At 47.1% G+C, this 15,661-nt stretch overlaps 1 protein-coding gene across 1 annotated transcript in view; it reads left to right on the forward strand.

The window, feature by feature from the left end:
- The first annotated feature begins 7,219 nt into the window (after positions 1-7,219).
- LOC124722072 (melanocyte-stimulating hormone receptor-like) overlaps positions 7,220-15,661 on the forward strand; it is a 170,390-nt gene continuing 161,948 nt past the window's right edge. The window contains exon 1 of the mRNA XM_047247270.1: positions 7,220-7,296. The gene's annotated coding sequence lies outside the window, so the exon portion shown is untranslated. The remainder of the gene's footprint in view (positions 7,297-15,661) is intronic.

A 15,661-nucleotide genomic window follows, 5' to 3' on the forward strand; every position in this document is an offset into this window, starting at 1 on the left:
GCCGGCGCCCCTCCACATCAGTGAGGACTTGGATTAGAGCTCGTCGTCGTCGTTGTCTTTCCTGAAGGAGGTGGTACATCGACGGACGTTCTTGAGCGATTCGATTAGAAGCTCGAGAACGGACTACAGTGCCTTCTAAGTTACGCCGCATGATCAAGGAGATCTGCGCCTTCATGCGATGGACCATCGACTGCCGGGCTGGCGAGAAAGGCATCGTCGTACAGTCACGTAGAATGGTGTAGTAGAAGTGCAGGGTGTTAGTTTGCCACGCCTTTAATTCCTTCCCGTAACTCATCAGAGTCTTCCTGAGGGTCGGCTTTGCACAGGAGAGCCACCATGATAAGGTGGAGTCATAGGCTTCTCGAAGATGGTGGCAGCGTGCCCACGCTTCTTCGACCATACGGCGACAGTCTGAGGAGGTCAGGTGAGCGACGTTGAGTTTCCACAGACCACGACTATGCCACACTTGCTGTCGGGCGAGAGTGACGTCACAGAGGTACGCATCATGGTCTGAAAAGGCCAAGGGCCAGACTTCCGCATGACGTGTGCCATCAGCAAGGGAGCGGGTAAGGTAGATGCGATCTATGCGGCTTGACGAGTGAGAGGTGTAGAATGTATAGCCCGTTTGAATTCCGTGGAGCTTCTTCCATGTGTCAACAAGTCGGAGACGGTCGATGACCACTGAGAGAGATGCACAAGGGGAATGTCGCGGGAGTTGGTCCGCGGGCTCTTGTGTCGAGTTAAAATCCCCACCGAGTACCAAATCGTCCTGTGGACCGGTGAAGAGGGGTGTGACGCTTTCGGCAAAAAAAGTTTGTCGGTCATGACGGCGGCCAGTGCCGGACGGAGCGTAGATATTAATAATACGCACGCCGAACAGTGTCAGGGCCATACCTCGCGCAGTGGGGAGGTAGATGACGTCCTCTGCAGGGAGTCCGTCGCGTAGCAGGATGGCGACGCCGCTACCGGTATCGGATGCGGGGGAAACATGGGCGTTGTATCCGGTGGGAACTAGGAAGTCAGCCTCAAACACCTCTTGTAAGAGTGCTATATCCACACACGCAGAGTAAATGGTGTCTCTGAACATGGCCAGTTTATGGGGGGCACGATTGGTGGCAAGATTCATCGTGGCGATACGATATTGCTGTGTACGGCCACCCTCAGTATTTGCAGAACGTGCGGTAGATGTAGCCGGCAGGTGGAGACCCGCCGGTGGTCCCGCCGTGGTGATAATTACTGGCGGGGCGCCAGCCCCAGTGTCGCCGAGGTGGACTCCTGTGCAGACACGCTGGCAGTCTGTTCCACTTCTTCTTCAACGTCATCGGCCCAGGAAGCTGACGACGTGGACATGTGACGGTCACGTACTTCCGGAACGGGTGTTGTGGATTCCGCAACATGAGTGGCAGGGGGACCGCCGTCATCATTCGTTGACAACGGCGAGGACACGTCCCTGGCTGGGAGAGTAGGCGTCACAGGAGGGGCGCCTGTTGCTGCCACATCGCGTGACTGGACGCAAAGTGGGAGATCACCGTCAGACATCAGGTCGACATCTCGTGGGGCCGTCTGAGAAAGGGCGTCATCGGAAGGCGTTCGTCGTCGTTTGCTGTGTTTGCGAGGCGACCGCTGTTTTCCGATGTGGCCTTCTGAATCAGAATGTGGTCGCCCGTCGTCTGACGCCGAACCCGTCTGGACAAAGGCAGACGTCGGCAAGACACCGAGGTCGACGTCCATGGTTCCAACAGGAACATCGGTTTCGGTCTGCATACCGGACGGTCCTGAAGCGAGCACTGGAGGCGACGCCGTGCTTGTATCCTCGGCGCGTTGTGTTGCGGCGGGTGGCGTTGACGATACTGCTGGCGCAATCGAGATTGGTACGACGGGGTCCTGTGCAACCTTGGCGTAGGTGATGGGTAAGGACGTGACCGTCGAAGCCTGGGTCTCTTCACGTAACGGCGTCTGTATTAAACGGCGGTGTAAGCATTCGGAACGTACATGTCCCTCCTGGCCACATCCTGCGCACGTTCGTGGCTGTCCATCATACATGACGATGGCCCTCACACCGCCAATCAGCAGGTACGATGGGACATGTTTCGTCAGCTCACTTTTTATTTGCCGGACGCCATTTAATACGGGGTAGGTCGTAAATGTTTGCCACTTCTCCGCGACGTGACCCAGGACGGTGCCATATGGTTGGAAAGCGGCAATGACCACATCCTGAGGCACCTCGAACGGGAGCTCAAACACCCTCAATGTCCGGAGACCGAATCCAGCATGGGCGACCGTCACAGCTCCCATATGTCCATCAGAGTGTTTAAATTTCAGTCCGGTGGCATGACGGTGAATTATGTCATTGCAAATTTCCTCCGTCGACATCTTGATGTAGACAACATTTCCAGTGATGGAAAAATGTATGCCGGTTACGTCCTGGGGGTTCAAACGTAGATCCTCACGTAGGAACTGTTCGACTTCGAAAGCTCTGGGTCGTGGATGTTCGGCCTGAAACGTTACTTTGATCGTTGCACGGCGGTATGAGTGCGCCATGGTGTACTTCAGTACTGGGCTCGATAGACACAAACACCGCGACGCGGAAGTAAACACCGCCGAGAGCGGAGCGTCGGACGGCGCGCGGAGCAGCTCCGCACGCTAGCACGGCTGAGAGCCGACTGTCTTTAACCGCACGGCCACTTCCGCCGGCTCTTGGGTGTTCAACGAGGGAGGAAAGTGACGAGCTGGAATCCCGCTCAAGCAAAGGTGGTGGTTATATTCGGTATCTAATATTTGATATTATTCAGTTAACAATCCTATTATGTACTGGGTTCGCATTCCTGTCACAAAATTTTAAATCAAGGAATTTAAAATTTAAACAAGTGGGCAGTTCGTTACTTCATCTACATCTACATGATTACTCTGCAATTCACATTTAAGTGCTTGACAGAGGGTTCATCGAACCACAATCATACTATCTCTCTTCCATTCCACTCCCGAACGGCGCGCGGGAAAAACGAACACCTAAACCTTTCTGTTCGAGCTCTGATTTCTCTTATTTTATTTTGATGGTCATTCCTACTTACGTGGGTTGGGCTCAACAAAATGTTTTCCCATTCGGAAGAGAAAGTTGGTGACTGAAATTTCGCAAATAGATCTCGCCGCGACGAAAACCGTCTTTGCTTTAATGACTTCCATCCCAATTCGCGTATCATATCTGCCACACTCTCTCCCCTATTTCGTGATAATAGAGAAGGAGTTGCCCTATTTTGCACCCTTTCGATGTCCTCCGTCAATCCCACCTGGTAAAGATCCCACACCGCGCAGCAATATTCTAACAGAGGACGAACGAGTGTAGTGTAAACTGTCTCTTTAGTGGACTTGTTGCATCTTCTAAGTGTCGTGCCAATGAAACGCAACCTTTGGCTTGCCTTCCCCACAGTATTATCTACGTGGTCTTTCCAACTGAAGTTGATCGTAATTTTAACACCCAGGTACTTAGTTGAATTGATAGCCTTGAGAATTGTACTATTTATCGAGTAATCGAATTCCAACGGATTTCTTTTGGAACTGATGTGGATCACCTCACACTTTTCGTTATTTAGCGTCAACTGCCACCTGCCACACCATACAGCAATCTTTTCTCAATCGCTTTGCAACTGATACTGGTCTTCGGATGACCTTACTAGACGGTAAATTACAGCATCATCTGCGAACAACCTAAGAGAACTGCTCAGAATGTCACCCAGGTCATTTATATAGACCAGGAACAGCTGAGGTCCCAGGACGCTACCCCGGGGAACACCTGATATCAGTTTAGTTTTACTCGATGATTTGCCGTCTATTACTACGAACTGCGACCTTCCTGACAGGAAATCAAGAATCCAGTCGCACAACTGAGACGATATCCCATAGGCACGCAGCTTGATTAGAAGTCGCTTGTGAGGAACGGTGTCAAAAGCTTTCCGGAAATCTAGAAATACGGAATCAACTTGAAATCCCCTGTCAATAGCGGCCATTACTTCGTGCGAATAAAGAGCTAGCTGCGTTGCACAAGAACGATGTTTTCTGAAACCATGCTGATTACGTATCAATAGATCGTTCCCTTCGAGGTGATTCATAATGTTTGAATACAGTATGTGCTCCAAAACTCTACTGCAAACCAACGTCAATGATATAGGTCTGTAGTTCGATGGATTACTCCTACTACCCTTCTTAAACACTGGTGCGACCTGCGCAATTTTCCAATCTGTAGGTGCAGATCTATCTATGAGCGAGCGGTTGTATATGATTGCTAAGTAGGGAGCTATTGTATCAGCGTAATCTGAAAGGAACCTAATCGATATACAATCTGGACCTGAAGACTTGCCCGTATGAAGCGATTTGAGTTGCTTTGCAACCCCTAAAATATCTGCTTCTAAGAAACTCATGTTAGCAGCTGTTCGTGTTTCAAATTCTGGAATATTCCATTCGTCTTCCCTGGTGAAGGAATTTCGGAAAACTGCGTTCAATAACTCCGCTTTAGCGGCACAGTCGTCGGTAACAGTACCGTCTTGATAGCATTCCGGTTTCAGTTAAGTTTTGATTTACTGCGAAGTTCAGATCTGGTAACTGATACTGATTAAATCCTTGATATTCCACGTCTTATTATGCCCAATCAGCAATGAAAATCATTGCCGTGATCGTGGCCTGTTCAGAAATGATAGGTTTTCTTAGTTACCAATGACTACAGATGTTGTTTATGAATTCAGATCCAGAACTAAAAAATGTTCTCATGCCATTTAAAGTTCAAACAGGTGTAAAAATTACATATAAGGCACCATGAGTAGATGAAAATTATGGTGATACGCTTTTTCCTGTTTTTACTTCTCATTCCAGTAACCAGATAATGCAAAACCACCCGCCATAGGAACGACGTTCAGCAAGTGGTGGCAAACGTTTCAGACAGCAAAAATTCTTCGTACTGTCATAGACCTTCGGGAGTCCGGATATTCTCTCAAGACAGTTTATTTCATTTTCATTATAGATCACAGAACGATTTGTGTGATTAAGTAAATTTCAGATCCAAATGGGTATAGTAACAATTGTGAAGCAATAAAGCTGAGTTTACAAGCGTCAAGGACTGTCTCATCTCTAATAACGTGATTTCTAATGTTTGTAACACTGTGGTATTAATTTACATCTAGACTGAATACGATAAAGAGCAGTTTTCTCTACTGGTCGCCTGTGGAAACCATTTTGTGTAGTCAGAAGACTATACCTACAAAAGATCTGAAGACCTGCAAGAGGGCTACAGTGTGTGGGCTGCATGCAAATCAGGAGAAACGCAATTCCGGTCGTTTGGATAGCTCTGAACTTATGGTGGTGACCGCACACACGCCGTGCGGTGGGGACCCAAATTTCTACTGTCCGATGGCGAGTATCTGTTTGATCGTCCACAGATGGCCACTATTTTCAACCGAACAGTGCAACACCCAGATGTCAAAATTACGTTAGCAGCACTCCACAAACATCGCGGCAATTTCATTAAGAGATTTAGGAAAATAAAATAAATCCTCCGTGTGAACGTACGGAATATAATTGGAACCCCCTACGCCCACAATACGAATCCAATGTCTTGATTAGTGAGCCCTTCCGATCGATACACGAAGCCACTGTTGTCAATCATACGTCTCGCGATATAATTTTACCCAATACTGTTACTTTCCCGATCAACTGTACAAGAAGTACTCTTACGAGAACACGTCAAGTGCCATAAACTTTGCTCAGGGGAAGACATACGACCATTTCTGAGAAAATAACCGGACGCTCAGAGCATCCAGTGAGCTAGTGACTAGCGTCATTTTCACTTTTGCGTCCAGTGTTGGAAACCCGATAATTGTTTTTATTTTATTTTTTCTATTATCTACCCACGTCCGTGGAAGTTTACTACATTACTGTTTCTTATAAAGTTAGGGAATACAAGAGCGCTACATTAACTGCAAAATTACGGCTGGGTGTCACAATAGGTGTTACATATTTTTTATATAAAATATATGTGTATATGGTATTTCTAGGGCTTACAGACTTTCTAAATTCTCCTATTCTCATGGTTATTCTTATATCAGTTCTTGAATCTCATATTTTATTCTTACGTTTATTGTTCAGGGAGATTTGCTGCGTTCCTTTGGCGGATACCGATCGTAGAAATATTGGAAAGAGAAATTCCGAACACGAACGCGGCACGAAGGTAGGTTTGCCACAGATACACTTCTTCATAAGAATCTCACTCGGGGAAGAACCGTTCTCAACATTGCTGAGGATTTCACGCGTTGGAAATAAATTCGTGGCAAATCACGCATAACGGATCGTTTTTCCGAAAACTGATACCTGTAGTTGATTATGTATCAAGCAAGATACACTAAAGGAATTCCACCAAAAACAATTACAACCAATTTTTTCATTCATTTTTTTAAATTTATTCGCCAGACTCACAATTAATTGACGAATATGGACAACGTTATTTTAATATACGTTGGAAAGCATTCTTGTTGTTATCTTCTACGGACATGGATAGATAAATGAAAAACAAATATGAAAATAGTAATCAGGTTTTCAGCACGGAGTGCAGAAGTGTGAAGCCGTGACGCTAGCCCATGCACAAGCGCTTCGATTGTACTAGTTGTTCGCTTAAAGGCACATACCCTACCTCAAAAGCTTTGATCGTCGTTATCTCAAAAATCGTCAAATATCTATTGGTAAGCTGAGACATGTGTTTGCTTATTTTGAGCTCTCTTCCACTGAGCAGAGTTTCTGGGATATCGGGTTATGGCACTTGCCGTGTTCTCCTCGTTAGTAGTTGGAAACCTCAGAGTACCGATATGCCTCACTGACTTTACGGACAACTTGTCGGAGTAGGCTAAACCGAGGTGAAGAAGGCCGCTCGAAGGTCTCATTAAAATGAGGGTCACGAAATGGGCACAAAACGTGACAGTCGACCCAGAAGTTGGGATGAAGGAATAAATACTGTTATTAAGGTTAGTACATCTGTCGGAAGCCAGTGAACGTTCTGTGACAGTACACGTGGTCTGGGATTTCAATGCCCGTAGCTGGCTCGTTTGTAGGAGATGAGGACGCATAGTGAGTGCAGCGGCGGCAGCGGCGGCGGCGAGTGCTGACCTTGCGCGGCGGCTGTCCCCCCACCACCGCAGCCGGCAGGCGCTCGCTGCGGCCCAGGCCAGTGCTCCGCCGCTGGCGCCGACGTTCGCAGCCGCAGCGCGGAGCCACCATGCGCCTCCCACCAGCCACTGCACGCTCCCTGAACGTCGGCCGGTACGTATCAGCTGTCACTGCCACACGGCTCAACGCAATGCGCAGTTACCGGCGTTACTAGGCTAGATACCTAACCGTGCGACTAGACGCCAGTGTTAATGCGGAAATGTGACAAAAGAGTAGAGAGCAATATGAGGTAAAAAGAACGAACGTGTATATTTCTTGAAGAAGCATAGCAGAAGTATTGTGATAAAAGTTTACTGTTATTATGTGGAGAGAGAGAAGAATGAGGAAAATTGGCAATACACTGGAAATGATATAAATATGAGTCATACATTATCTTGCTACTGTAAAATGGGCAGAATTGTATCCTCTGATTTATGGAAAAAGCTGCAGCACAAAATGGGCTCGGAAGTAGCTCGCCAATGTGTCTGACGTGCAGCTGAGCCAGTGAGATAATAAACATTGTCACTGTGGACCTAGCAGCTATCTCGACTTCCAGTAATCTGTTTCTAAACAGTAATCATAATGAAGACTGTGTCAGACAGTTCTATTTTCGTACCATCATCTTGCATTTTCCCAGAAAAGTCGCAGAAAAGCTTGAATGTATCTCAATAGGCGCATCTGCGGGAAAACTTCGGGTATCAAATGTTAGTGAATGATACCAAATCTCCGAAAAATATTCGTTCCTGCTCCCAGGAGGTTTAGAACATACTAAATTGTCTGTTCGAGATAGATTTGAAAAGGCCATTTTTGCAATGCACATTTACTGAAATCGCTAGTAGTAAACATTCAGCACACTTTTCATGAAGCCGGCCGTGATGGCCGTGCGGTTCTAGGCGCTTCAGTCCGGCGCTAGGTTAGTTAGGTTTAAGTAGTTCTAAGTTCTAGGGGACTGATGACCTAAGATGTTAAGTCCCATAGTGCTCAGAGCCATTTGAACCATTTTTGAACTTTTCATGAAAAACGTGGGAATAAATGCTCAGAATAATGGGTTGGGTTGTTTTGGGGAAGGAGACCAGACAGCGAGGTCATCGGTCTCATCAGATTAGGGAAGGACGGGGAAGGAATTCGGCCTTGTCCTTTGAAAGGAACCATCCCGGCATTTGCCTGGAGTGATTTAGGGAAATCACGGAAAACCTAAATCAGGATGGCCGGACGCGGGATTGAACCGTCGTCCTCCCGAATGCAAGTCCAGTGTCTAACCACTGCGCCCCCTCGCTCGGTCAGAATACTGGATAAAAATTGGTTCCATACGTCACTTTATAATGGTTGTGTAACAAACAATAAATTTGATCAGTAGTAGGAGAAAAAACATATTTACTAACCTACCAAATGGGAACACACACCAGTGAATAGTTGAATCAGAAACACCCACTTAGTAGCCCTCATTGTTGACTTGAAGACAAGTTGTGGCACGACTTACCGATATACAGTAGTCGCTGATGAGTCACGGCCTCAAAGATCAATCCATTAAATTTTGGTCAGGTGACTTCGGGTTCCAAACACGGGTCCTCATACCCGTGGAGCGTTCTTCATACTCTTCTAACATAATTCCTGCGTGATGCATCGCTTCGCTGGAGATACAGATCACCTATGGGGTGCTAGATGCACAGGATCCTACATCAGATTCGAACATAGTTTTCCAGTGAAAGACGATTGAAGGGCATTGTTTGACCATTCGCTGATGGACCACTCGCTCAAGAGGCATTCGACGTACTCTTTCCGTCCCACAAGGCGACTCCATTCCATGCGCCTTGACGTACGGTAACCAAACGTACAACTGTGGGGCAGTTCTATACTTCACAAGTGGAGTATAGAGTGGCTTTGTATGTTTCGGCTGCTCACTTATTATGTCGCCTAGCACTGGACACTTATCTTCCGTGATGTTTCCCCCGGCTATACTTGTCGTCTACCTCTGTCTTCAACACACTGCCTGCCTAAGACACTGCGGCTGTCTTTCAAACAAATATTCCTGATACACACATTCAGTATTGGTGTGTCGAAATCCCGCTGCATGCTTGACCTAGAGACAAGATACTCGATGTGCGGATCTGGCTGCGCTGACATCGCACATCGTGCTTATCCTGTACTTGAATGTCAGGCGGACGGCCAGAAGAAGTTGTGACGACATCAGAGACACGTGGCACACCGAACTATTCCATTAGCTGCGGCAATACGAGCGCTCTCTCTCCACAGCAGGGGTTACGTCTAGTTCTACTGCTCACCAGTAGATTCGTCAGTGCCACATACTTTCATATTCAATATTAACATTACATTAAATGTGAAACCCTAGTTTCGCACAAAAGTTTGAACTAAGAAAATAATGTTTTGAATGTGATCAAAGACAATTTTGAACACTAATTGCTTGTAGTAAATCAGTCGAGACGACAGAACACTGATGTTACCATAATTCAACATACACACCAAATTCAGCAGCACACATGACTATACGTTTGAATAGTGAAAACGTCTCTATCGAACGTCACGCAACTGAACTTGATGCGAATAGACGAATACCAATCCCTTGTGTGATCAGATTACGGGTTCAAATTGAACTGTAACAGAATCTCTGAGGAATTCTGGGGTTGTCAACTGAAGTTTATAACTTTACGTACCATCGACTTGCATAAATAGACTGTGGCAATTCGCAGAAGAAAATAAACCCACTCAATTAATATTCTGGAAAATTTTCCGTAATAAATGGGTTAAAGCAACAATGCAAGAAAAGCGTCGGCTCATATAGGAAACCAGTAGCGATTGTCAATGAAAGGAACCAAAAACAAAACTCGTACTTATTCCCACACTATTTCTTTCAAAAATCACCCTCATAACTATGTCATAGTGATCACCGTTCTGTCTAGGCCTACCACGCACACTCCAGTATCCCAGGAAACTCACTCACACACTTAGAGGCTGAATATTGGCAACTCTTTTGGAGTGCTGTTTTCTTAACTCTTGAGATCACTGCAGAGAATACGTTACTGAAGTGCTTTCTTTTGACCGACCTGGTAATAATACATGTTAATGCCATTTGTGATCTCACTCGCTTCTTAACTTTGATTGGCAGGGCAGCTAGTTTGAAAGTACTCTGGTAATGTTTATTTCGGAAAACTGGGAAGACGCTTTGCAAAACTGTATCTCGATTCTTAAGTAACTGGTTATCGTGAATTTCGTGTACCACAACATTATATAAACGTTTCTGCACAGAGTAGAAAAGTTTTTTACTATCATTCACTTCCTAATACACTGTAAGCCGTGTACTGAACTTAACACCCCTAGCTTTCTAATGATCGTCGACACTGCTTCGTTCCAAAAGATTTTCCTCCTGTGTTGCGAGGTATAATATCAAAACAGAAATACCGTAAAAGTTTTCGGAGGAATTAGCTCTACTTTGCTTTCCTTAGCGCATAGATGTAAATGATAATCCATATTTGTTCGTTGGATGGCTGGCGAGTTCATGATATGTGCTGTTTAGGTGTTGGCAGAAATATAAAATCACGTTCCAGGTTAGCGAACGCGCTCCATGACACATGACAGACATACAGAGCTCCATTTCCTTTCGCATACGGGAGGACGACGGTTCAATCCCGTCTCCGGCCATCCTGATTTAGGTTTTCCGTGATTTCCCTAAATCGCTTCAGGCAAATGCCGCGATAGTTCCTTTGAAAGGGCACGGCCGATTTCCTTCCCCATCCTTCCCTCACCCGAGCTTGCTCTCCGTCTCTAATGACCTCGTTGTCGACAGGACGTTAAACACTAATCTCCTCCTCCTCCTCCTCCTCCTCCTCCATTTCCTTGTACCTATAACCACACACGAAGAGAGGAATTAAAAACTATCGTATCGGATGTTATTAATGAGGAATAAAAGTCAATTGTCGACTAAGAACCAAGACACGGTAACAAGGAATATTTTCGTAATGGTTTGATTAGCACGACAGAAGTTCTGAGCGAACCTATTATGCTACACTGGAAGGCGAGTGTACAACGGAATCGAAATTAATGTGCCTCAACGAAGCGTTACGGGATCTCTATTGTTTTCATATACGAAACGACTTATCAGATGGGGTCATGATTATCCTCAAATTGTTCAAAAATGTTCAAATGTGTGTGACATCCTATGGTACTTAACTGCTAAGGTTATCAGTCCCTAAGCTTACACACTACTTAACCTAAATTATCCTGAGGACAAACACACACACCCATGCCCGACGGGGGACTCGAACCTCCACCGGGACCAGCCGGACAGTCCATGACTGCAGCGCCTGAGACCGCTCGGCTAATCCCGCGTGGCCTAAAATTGTTCGTTGACGAAACTATTTTCTATGAAGCAGTTTCCTCTCAAGATGTTTGTAAGTAAATGCATAACGACTTTGAAAAAATTATCAGTTGGCGCAACGAATGTCGACCCCCTTTAAATGTTGATAAACAAAAGATAGTGCCCGCAACAAAGGGAGAAAACATGGCTGAATTCGATTACGGGCTCAGTAGTAAGCATCCGAATTTACAGAAAGGCGCTGCTAGAGCCTAAACGGAAGTGCAACGGGGGACAAGCTCAGGAAAGTTAAATAGATATCTTTGAGGTAAAAGCTGCGCTGTTTCAACAAAACCCACCTGTATGTCTGTAGTAACCTGGTATCCAAGTAACACTCAGCAACTATTCTGTAGTAATTAGTGTGCGTACCGAGGGATATAGGATGCTATTTTTCTCTCGCATTGTACGCAAATGGAACAGAATGAAAAGTTGCTAGAATCGATTCTAAGTACCAGCCACCATGCTCAGTACACTGATTGCCAAGTACATATGTGAATTCAGTTGTAGATGAGGATACTCTCTGCGAAATTAAAATTAATAAATACTGATGAGCCTTAACTGTATGAACAGCCCTTTTTCTTAGAAAAGAGATCGCCTGGTTCACGTTGAGGGGTGTGTATCCCAGTGCGGAATGTATTCGGAATGCGGTAGGGTAAAACAGCATCGTCAGTGGACCCAATTTCGAAGGCTGCTGAATTAAGCGACTTTGAGGCACAGCAGGTCAGGATGTCTGGGCTCTGGCAACAAGCGTTATGGAAACGGCGAAGCTCTTCGGCTGTTTAGGTCCTGCTAGCATTAGTATCTACTGGAAGTGTACAAACGACAGTTCAAGCTGCAAGTTTGACCATGGTCGGCGATGGCTTGTTAGCACGGCAAAACAATTTCGACGACAAACTTCAAGGAAACTTTCAAATGTGTAAAGCGAGGTGATCTTCAGTGATTCTACCGGTATGTGTACTTTTATGTCCAAACGATGTAAGTTACCATTGCAGTGGACACTAGAATGTTGTGAGGATACAGTGGGAAAATGAAACACAGTGGACCAATCAGGTAAATCAAGTTCCTGGGTACTTCACACTCGGTCTTGATCGCAATTTTTTTTTTTTTTTATGTATTGGAGTGAGTGACCGGTTTCGACTCTTTCATAGAGTCATCTTCAGATTCTGTAAAGATATATTGCGAAAGTAGTGTAGCTGTTATAATAAGCATATAAAAGACACATAAAAATAAGATAAATAATAATAAATTATACCCACAGAAGAGGATGGACACTGCCAGACGAGTTTTGTCGACCCTCGACGATTGTGTAACTGCTGACTGCATTTTTTCCCCTTTATTGTATTTCGATTCCCCCCGAAGGGGGCGAGCTGGCAGCAGCTTATTACGCTGCTCTGCAGCCTACAGGCTTTTTAAAACGAAAGAAGAAGTTAAGAAACAATAAAAACAGGCGATAAAACGGTGACTTAAAGTGTAAATTGGCGGAAAATTGTGGAACATTAAAACATAAAGCAAAGGGTTGGCAAATCGAATAAAAGACACAGGATGCAGACAGGTAACATAGTAGACAGACAATTAAATAACATGGCGACAGTCTGGTTTCTGTACGCAAGAGATATAAAACCACACCCAGCGACAGTATGATGGCCGTTTGCAACACTTCGGAAAAGACACAACACTGAACACTCACTGTAAACACTTCACTAAAATGTCGGCACAAAGGACACACCATAGCCTACGGCAGATAAGGGGGGGGGGGGGAGGACCTGGACAGATGAGGGGGAAAACAAGGAGGGAGGAGAGGTAAAACGAAAGGGGGGGGGGCAAAGGAGGGAGAGGACTCATAAGGGGGGGGGGCAGGTCATACGTGAGAGGGAATGTTAAAAGGCAGAGGAGGGAAATGCAAAAGGACTGAGGGGCGAGAAGGGGGGCATAGAGAGGGTAGGTGGGGAAAAAAGAGGGCGGAAGGGGGGGAGAGGGAGCCCAAGAAAAGGATGGAGGAAAGGAGGGGGCTGAGGATCATAGTTGATAGGAGGGATAAATGGAGGGAGAGAGGGCATCATCCGGGAGGGGGAGTTGATGGAAGCTACCTTGCAAAAGGAAATGAAGGGTGTAGAGATGGAGGGTTGGGCGGATACAACAGTGAAGACGTGCCAGGGGACAGGGATGGGAGAGGAGAGGAGCAACCAGGGGGTGAGGGGGATCAAGGCGGAGGGAGGTGTGGAGTATGTGGATATGGTCGAGGAATAGGAGCAGATGGGGGAAAGGAATGAGGTCATAGATATTCCGCGTGGGGGACGGGAGGCGTACATGGAAGGCGAGACGGAGTGCATGACGCTCAAGGATCTGGAGGGACTTATAGAATTGGGGGGGGGGCAGATATCCAGGTGGGACTGGCATAACAGAGGATGGGACAGAGTAAGGATTTGTAGGTGTGGAGGTTGGTAGAGGGGTGCAACCCCCATGTCCGGCCAGAGAGGAGTTTGAGGAGTCAGAGGCGGTTGTGGGCATAGGATTGGATGGAGCGGAGATGAGGGATCCAGGTGAGGTGATGGTCAATGGTGAGGCCTAGGTAGGTTAGGAGGTTAGGGATGGGGTGAAGCGGACAGGACGGGCGCAGACGGTAAGGGAGATATCCAGGAGCCGGAAGGAGCGAATGGTACGACCTACAATGATTACCTGGGTCTTGGAAGGAATGATTTTCAGGAGCCACTGGTTACACCATGCGGCAAACTGGTGAAGGTGATTCTGGAGAAGGCATTGGACCGCTGGAGGCTAGGAGTGAGGGCGAGGAATGCGGTGTCATCTCATCGGTAGATTCCAAGAGTTGTACTGGGGGGGGGGGGGTTGGGGCATATCTGCCGTGTGCAGGAGGTAGAGCTGACTGCATTTTTTTTCTTTATTGTTATTTTAACACCTGAACAATCAGGTAGGCTGTCAGCGGCATGCTATGCCGCTCTTCAGCCATAGTGTTGAAAATAACAGTACAATAATGGAGAATTAAAATGAACTGAGTGATGGGCAAAAAATAGTGGTCACAGATACACAAAAAACACAGAGCCGTTCACACTCGACGATAACGACACTGAAAACACGTTGACACGGCGCACATAACACTGAGGAATCCGACGGCACAAGTGAACGTAGAAGCGTGACGGCGGACACTAAAAACACAAAACGACGGCACACACACGAGACACTGATGGCGATGATCTCCAGCGCGCGAAAGTCCACGTAGCATGTGCGAGTCCGGGGACCTGCCAAGAGGGGAAGAAGGGTAAGAGGGGTTGGAGAGGGGAGAACAAAGATGCCAATGGCAGAGGAGATGGGAGGAGGAGTAGAGGGACAGGGGAGGGGAGGCCCAGGGGAAGAGTGGGGAGAAAGGGAGGAAGGAGGGAGGAGGGAGGGAGGGTGCTCAAAGGAACAGACACAGGAAGAGGGAGGATGGATCAAAGTTGGTAGGAGGGGTACATGGAGGGGAGGAGGACTTCATCAGGGAGGGGGAGCTGACGGAAGCCACCTTGGGAGAGGGTAAGGAGGGTGGAGAGATGGAGACCAGGTGGGACATGGGAATACAGGCACGGCAGCGGGTGGGGTTGGGAGAGGATGGGTGATACAAGCGGATGAGGAGGATCGAGTTTGCGGGAGGTGTACAGGATCCATATCCTTTTAAGGAAAAGGAGGAGGTTGCGGAAGGGGATGAGATCATAGAGGATCCGCATGGGGGAGGGGAGACGGATGCGATAGGCGAGGCGGAGAGCATGGCGTTCAAGGATTTGGAGCGATTTATAAAAGGTAGGGGGTGGCGGAGATCCAGGCCGGATGGGCGTAACAAAGGATATGGCGATGAGGGATTTATAGGTGTGGAGGGGTCCAGACCCCACGCACGGCCGGAAAGGAGCTTGAGGAGACGGAGTCGGGAGCGTGCCTTGGCTTAGATTGTCTGGAGATGGGGAGTCCAGGAGAAGCGACGGTCGAGGGTGACGCCTAGGTACTTAAGGGTGGGAGTGAGGGCGATAGGACGGCCATAGATGGTGAGATAGAAATCAAGGAGGCGGAAGGAAGGGGTGGTTTTGCCTACAATGATCGCCTGAGTTTTGGAGGGATCTGACT

This window comes from Schistocerca piceifrons, chromosome X (assembly GCF_021461385.2).
Source record: "Schistocerca piceifrons isolate TAMUIC-IGC-003096 chromosome X, iqSchPice1.1, whole genome shotgun sequence".
Lineage (NCBI taxonomy): Eukaryota > Metazoa > Arthropoda > Insecta > Orthoptera > Acrididae > Schistocerca > Schistocerca piceifrons.